Source organism: Schistocerca serialis, chromosome 8 (genome assembly GCF_023864345.2).
Source record: "Schistocerca serialis cubense isolate TAMUIC-IGC-003099 chromosome 8, iqSchSeri2.2, whole genome shotgun sequence".
Lineage (NCBI taxonomy): Eukaryota > Metazoa > Arthropoda > Insecta > Orthoptera > Acrididae > Schistocerca > Schistocerca serialis.
In genome coordinates, this window is record NC_064645.1 from 486,434,713 (window position 1) to 486,442,301 (window position 7,589).

The window sequence follows — 7,589 nt, forward strand, 5'->3', positions numbered from 1 at the left end:
ATTTTATCCAAGAGATAGAATACTGTAGAGAGGCAACACCGCGATCAGAATTAAGCAAACTGAATAACCCTCCGTCATGTTTTTGGAAGCCAAAACAAAGAAGTATGGTACATGATAGTGCGTAAGGTAATTACGAAACCTAGCCTAAAATAATAAATTCACATATCCACGTAAAATTAAACATATGAAACTTCTTTCCGTGCTGGTGTGTAACACAAATGAACACAACCACCAACAGATAATATTTTTAAACAGTGAGCACATGAAATGAGATATATTCGTAGTTTTCCTGTTTACGTGCATGCACGCTCCGCAAACTTTATGGATGATTTCGAAAAGAAATTAGGGAACTGCATATCTTACAATTTCGCACACGTACTACCTCGCTTTTAAAACAACCACAGAATGACAGAGAGGAACAGCACAGGACCTCTCAAAGGCTAGAAGAATGAGACCTCTCCTCAGATCGCCCCCATAACCGCCGGCGATGATCATCTTGGGTGTTGCAGAATCATGATTAATCGTTGAACATAATGGGACGCCCTTGAACAATAGTCTATGCTTCCTGACGCTACCACTGCAAACCCAGTCGTCTGTTTTGTTCTGTTAACTGCAGCCTGCGGATGAGACGGCAATTCACTAGTCCGGCTACTGCTAGTCGTGAAAAATGGTGCTGGACGAAGGAAAATGTTGCATGGAGTCCATTTCTTGTTCTTGGATGGCAGGCGCAGATATGAAGAGGACAGGATGTGCCTCTTGCACAATACGGCGGTTTTCTCTTGTGGGAGTGAAAGGTGGTTGAACGTAATCTTAATATCGAACACGTCTTCCCTCACGTTTCCAACATCGTCCACTGTCTCATCCGAACGCCCTACAAATCTGGGTATTGCACGATTCCATCAGCGGCTAAATGGAGACCCACAACGAGGCCCTTTTCAAACTTTGTCAGGTGCTGAAAACACTGTGTCAAGGGAGTACGCAGTATGTCAGCGTCCTTCACAATGATTACTCGATACCTGAAACTATTCGCGCCTCTTATCTACCCTACCATGCCTGGTAAAAACACTGAACACGAACAGCACTAATGCACCCTGGTGGCCTTTCTACCTGTCACAGAGAACTGCTGTTTAATCATGTGCATACACACAGTGGTTCGAATGTAGCCACGAATGTGATGTCCAAAGTACGGTTCGAGCCCTGTCACACGTTGTTTATGCGTCAACAGTGGTAAATGTACACTGTGTTGCCAGCGTTGCCTCTCTCATTTAATGAAATGATAAATCGACCCCTAGCTACAAACAGGCGGTGATATACATCATGGGGGACATGTTCAAAATGTGGGCCCCAACCGGGATTCGAACCCGGGATCTCCTGCTTACATGGCAGACACTATCCATCTGAGCCACGGGCACAGAGGATAGAGCGCTTGAAGGGACATATCCCTTGTACGCTCCCCGTGAGACCCACATCCACATGTCCATACCACTACAATCGTAGTGCGCCTAATAGATGTTTGCCCATCACACTCATTACTCGTGGCATATTAATCTACCAAGTCCCGTACGAGTTGGGGCATAGCGTGTGCGTTCGCACAAGAAGGTCAACGGCCGGGTAGCCATATTTTAACCATATATGAAGGTAGTATCTGTTCCCGAAAGAACAGATACCATTGATGACCGAGCAGCTTCTCTAGAGTGAAATGGTAATTAAATAGACACCCTAGCTGCAAACAGATACTACCTCCATATATAGTTAAAATATGGCTACTCGGCCGTTGACCTTGGGCGAACGCACACGCTATGCCCCAACTCGTACGGGACTTGGTAGATTGATCTGCCACGAGTAATGAGTGTGATGGGCAAACATCTATTAGGCGCGCTACGATTGTAGTGGTGTGGACATGTAGGGAATGTGGGTCTCACAGGGAGCGTGCAAGGGATAAGTCCCTGCAGGCGCTCTATCCTCTGTGCCCTCGGGGCCTCAGATGGGTAGAGCGTCTGCTATGAAAGCAGCATATCCTGGGTTCGAGTCCGGGCCGGTGCACACATTTTCAACATGTCTACAATGATGTATATCAACGCCTGTTTGCAGCTAGGGTGTCGATTTAATCATCATTTCATTCTAGAGAAGCTGCACGGTCATCAGTGGTATCTGTTCTTTCGGGAACAGATACTACCTTGATATATCTCTCATTCAACGTGTTTACTGACTAAATGTGAAAGTTTTTTTGCAGACATTATCGACATCTTACTACTAGTTCAAGGCCCTATCGCAGTGGTCACACCGGTTCCCGGCAGATCAAAGTTAAGCACCGACGGTTGCGGTCAGTACTTGGGTGGGTGACGGTCCGGGTATGCCACGTGCTGTTGACAACTTTCCCCTTGCATCTACGGCAGAGAGGTCTGATGTGGTAGTACCGTGAAATCCCTGATCACTAATCTTTGCGCCAGAACCCTGGATTACATTCCAAACCTCTCCGCAGTATCTCGTGAAATGAGGGCATGTGGCGCTGTTGATGGTGATCCATCCGTTGAGTGGGTACGCTAGACTCGGCGCCCCCCCACCCCCCCTCACCATCTCTTGGTGCTATTTGCGAGTAGTTTGATTGCTGGAACCGCGTTTCACCCTCTCCCTCCTCTCTTCGGTATCCAACAAAAACAAACATAACACGACACTACACACCCGTTACAGTCACCTACGCTTAAGAACTCAACTTAATCAACACACAGCGCTTATACTTCACGAAGGAAAGATGGCGACGGGTGCGAAGAATAGGAAACGCGTTTCCAATTCAGGCAGCTCAACCTGCCCTTCCGGATCTCCTAGCCATTCACGCCACACGACTTCACTTGTTCATGCATCAAGTGAAAGCAGTAACGTTACTTCATCCGTGACGGCATGAAAACTTCGCTGCTCTTTTCGGAAATATCGATGAGGAAGGAAACAGCAACTACCCTCACAATTTTTGTGTAGGTCATTTATTTTTCTGTAATCAGTTCTAGGTCTAGGCCTATCATCAAACCCCAGCGGGGATTTCTCGTAAAAATTCCACAATAAAATCATTGCTCAAGGTAAATATATGTAAAATTTCTACGAGAAATTTTCGCTGCTATATGACAGTAACCCTAGATACGCAACTACAATGACGGAAAAAAAATCGCAACACCGAGAAGTGAGTCCCGGTTGGTGCACACATTTTCAACATGTCCCCAATGATGTATATCAACGCCTGTTTGCAGCTAGGGTGCCGATTTCATTATCATTTCACTCTAGAGAAGCTGCACGGTCATCAATGGTATCTGTTCTTTCGGGAACAGATACTACATTCATATATGGTTAAAATATGGCTACCCGGCCGTTGACCTTCTTGTGCGAACGCACACGCTATGCCCCAAGTCGTACGGGACTTGGTAGATTAATCTACCACGAGTAATGAGTGTGATGGGCAAACATCTATTTGGTGCACTACGAATGTAGTGGTGTGAACATGTGAATGTGGGTCTCACGGGGAGCGTGCAAGGGATAAGTCCCTGCAGGCGCTCTATCCTTTGTGCCCTCGGTGGCTCAGATGGATAGAGCGTCTGCCATGTAAGCAGGAGATCCCGGGTTCGAGCCCCGATCGGAGCCCACATTTTCAATATGTCCCCAATGATGTATAGCAATTCCTGTTTGCAGCTAGGGTGTCGATTTAATTATCATTTCACACCGAGAAGTATGTGTCCGACAAAAACGAAAGTTAGTAGGCGTCGTTCTACATCTGAAAGATGATGTCTGTTCTAATTCTGTGCCAGTCGCATAAGAGTGGCCCTAGTAGCGGCACTAAGAGGATGCAGAAAATAGCTTTGATTAAAAATACCTTGTTACGGTCGTGAGCGTTAGATACCTTTGAGATTGGACGTGGTGAGCTGATGTTAGTCACGAATGCCTTTAAGCCGACAAAAACGCCATTATCAACATGTCACTGAGTTTGAACAAGGTTCTGTAGTAGGATTACGAGAAGTTGGATGTTCCTTCAGCGATACCGCACAAAGAGTTTACAGGAATATGGCAACTTTATATGACTGCTGGCAGTGGTGGTCAAGAGAATGTATGGACGCAAGAAGAACGGGCTCCGGACGGCCACATGGCACTACCGAGAGGGAAAACCATCGTATTGAGCGTATGGCCCTGGTGCATCATATTGCATCTATAGTAGCAATCTGAACAGCAATTGGCACCACAGTGATACAACAAACTGTTACAAATCGATTACTTCACGGAAAGCAACGAGCCAGACGTGCCCTGTAGGCTGCAATCCACTGACCCAAAACCACCGCTATTTGAGACTTCAGTAGTGTCAAACGAGAGCTCATTGGATGGCAAGGTGAAGGTGTGTTGTGTTGTGTTTTCTGACGAAAGCTGGTTCTGCCTCGGTGTCAGCAAAGACCGTGTGTTGAATAGGAGGAGGCCAGTTCAGGGCCTGCAACAAACTTGTCTGCTTGCTAATCTTGTGCTGCCATTCATGAACAGCATTCCAGGGGGAGTTTTCCAACGGATAACGATCGTCCACACACCGCTGCTGTAGCTCAACGCACTCTACAAGCGTCCACATGTTGCCTTGACTTGCTTGAGTACCATATCTATGCCCAATCGAACACATACGGGACATCATCTGAAGATAACTCCAGAGTCGTTCACAACCAGCATTAACCGTCCTTGTGTTGACCGATCAAGTGCAAGAAGTGTGGAACTCCATCCCCCAAACTGACATCCGATACCTGTACAATACAATGCAGGCACATTAGCATGCCTGCATTCAATATTCTGGTGGTTACATCGGCTATTAATATACCAGCATTTACATTTCCAATGGCTTATCTTGGTCTTATATTATCCCGTGTTTTTGCAATATTGATCACTTACATATGTTACCTAAACAAATGCGTTCCCGAAATTTTATTACTCATTATTTTTCTGGGTTGCGGTTTTTTCCGTATTGTAGTTACGGAGAACAAATCATTCTTTCAAAGATTGGCTGATTGCAGTTCGCTTCACCAATGATGATTTTGAAAGAGATAATTTGCGTTAACTCGTCGCCATAGCCGAAGCAGGAAAACTTTACATTGTGACATATTTTTACTTGTAATGACCAAATGGTCGCGATTAATGACCGACAGACGTTCGGAAGGAAAATTGGAAATTTGTGGTAAGGACTGTGGGACTAAACTGCTGAGGTAATCGGTCCCTAGGCTTAGGCACAACTTAATCTAACTCAAATTAACTAACGCTAAGGACAATACACACACCCATGCCAGGGGGAGGACTCGAACCTCCGACGGGTGCAGCAGCGTGAACCGTGACAAGAGCCCCCCATAGACCGTACGGCTACCCCGCGCGACACATTCGGAAGGTTAGCATTTTGTATCCTGACGACAGCGGTGAAGTTAAGAACAGAGGACTAGCTCAAGTGGAGGACTGATAGAGGATATTGGCCCAGGCCTTGTTGAAGGATCCATTCCAGCCTCGAACAACCGCGGAAAACCTAAATCAAGAGGATCGGATGAGGATTCGAACGCGGTGCTCTCCCAATACGAGTGGAGTGTTTTACCTAATGTGCTAGCTCACTCGATGCTTACAATCGGGCCTCTTTGAGATAACACCATGCGAAAATGACCCGTGTCTGCCCGATGACGATATACACTAAATGCTGGCTACACACGAGAAGGTCGAAACTGCATGCTCTTGAGAAATGTTGTTTACGCGTTCCTTCTATCTTTTAATTCATTTTTTGTTCCTAAGTATAACACTGTCGACATAACAGTGACGCGCCAGCTTAGCTGGAACAGGAACGGGAAAAATACACTGCTAGCCATTAAAATAGCAACATGATGAAAACGGGGCACAACAAACGTGATACTGGCATGAAGCGTATTACATGCTTGGATACGTAAATGATTAGCTTTTCAGCTCAACCACGGAAATTATATAAGAGTAATGCTATCTGTATCATGAATACAGGGTGAATCACCTAAAACTTGCTTCATAAATACTGTGGAAATGGAAAATGCTATTGAGGCGATGTTTTCACAGAATGAATTGGTAGACAGGGGCTCGTATTGTTAGCCAATCGACAGATTTTTAATGATACTTAGAAAGTGTACGAGGGTTGGAACTTAAATAGTAGCAACTATTTATTCACAACCGATACAAAAGAGTTACATGCTTGCACCTGTTACTGTCCTTCAAAGTAGTCACCAGCGTTGTGTAGAACCCGTTGACAGCGATGTGGAAGGCGTAATATACCGTTAGCAGAGCCTGTTCTGTTGATGGTGCGAATGGAGGGGTGTAAAGTTATGGTGATTCTCTTGTACGACTGTGACGGTGTTACCCTAACGCATTACGTTCCTCCACGGCAGACCGTCAGTGCATAGTATTACTGTTCGTCTCTGGAACATCACCTGCGACCAGCTTTGCGAAAGAAGCGGCGACACTTTCTGCACAACCCACCCACCATTTTGCACGACAATGCGCGGGGGCATACAAGACAAGCTGTGGTTGCTCTGTTCGGTCGATGGGACTGGGAAGTACTGTACCATCCACCATACTCCCCGGACTTAAGTCCTTGTGACTTTGATTTGATTCCGAACATGAAGGAACCACTTCGTGGCATTCGCTTCAGAACTGTTCCAGAGATTCGACAGGCAGTAGACCGCTCCATTCGCACCATCAACAGAACAGGCTCTGCTAACGGTGCACTACGCCTTCCACATCCCTGGCCACGGGTGCTACACAACGCTGGTGACTACTCTGAAGGACAGTAACAGGTGCAAACATGTAACTCTTTTGTATCGGTTGTGAATAAATAGTTGCCACTATTTAAGTTCCAACCCTCGTATTTTTGTACTGACATACACTTTTTTAAATGGAGTAATGCTTATTAAATGAAGACTAACTGAAAACCTCAGCTGCCGACAGGTGTTATTGATATACCTCGATGTGGACATCTGAAAATGTGTGCCCCGACCGGGACTCGAACCCAGGATCTCCTGCTTACATGGCAGACGCTCTATCCATCTGAGCCACCGAGGACACAGATGAATAGCGCGACTGCAGGGACTTATCCCTTGCACGCTTCCCGTGAGACTCACATTCCCAACTGTCCACAATTCTACATATGTATTGTACCTTGTACACATTTGCCCACCTACTCATTACTCGCGCACGCTTTGGCGATTCCCGTAAGAGTTTGGGTAACCTGTGCGCAATCGCACAGACGAAGGTCAATGGCTGGGTAGCCTTTAACTATATATATACGAAGACAGTAACTTGTTCTCGAAAGAACAGTTACTGTTGATGACCGTGCAGCTTTACCCTGGAATAAATGATGACTAACTGAAAACCTCAGCTGCCGACAGGTGTTGTTGATATACATCGATGAGTCTCACGGGAAGCCTGCAAGGGATAAGTCCCTGCAGTCGCGCTATTCATCTGCGTCCTCCGTGGCTCAAATGGATAGAGCGTCTGCCATGTAAGCAAGAGATCCCGGGTTCGAGTCCCGGTCGGGGCACACATTTTCAGCTGTCCACATCGAGGTACATCAACAACACCTG

General features: G+C 46.2%; 1 non-coding gene across 1 annotated transcript; it reads right to left on the bottom strand.

Moving 5' to 3' along the window:
* Nucleotides 1-6,994: 6,994 nt before the first annotated feature.
* Nucleotides 6,995-7,068, bottom strand: Trnat-ugu (transfer RNA threonine (anticodon UGU)). The gene has a single exon. It is a non-coding gene; the product is annotated as a tRNA-Thr (tRNA).
* Nucleotides 7,069-7,589: the final 521 nt, after the last annotated feature.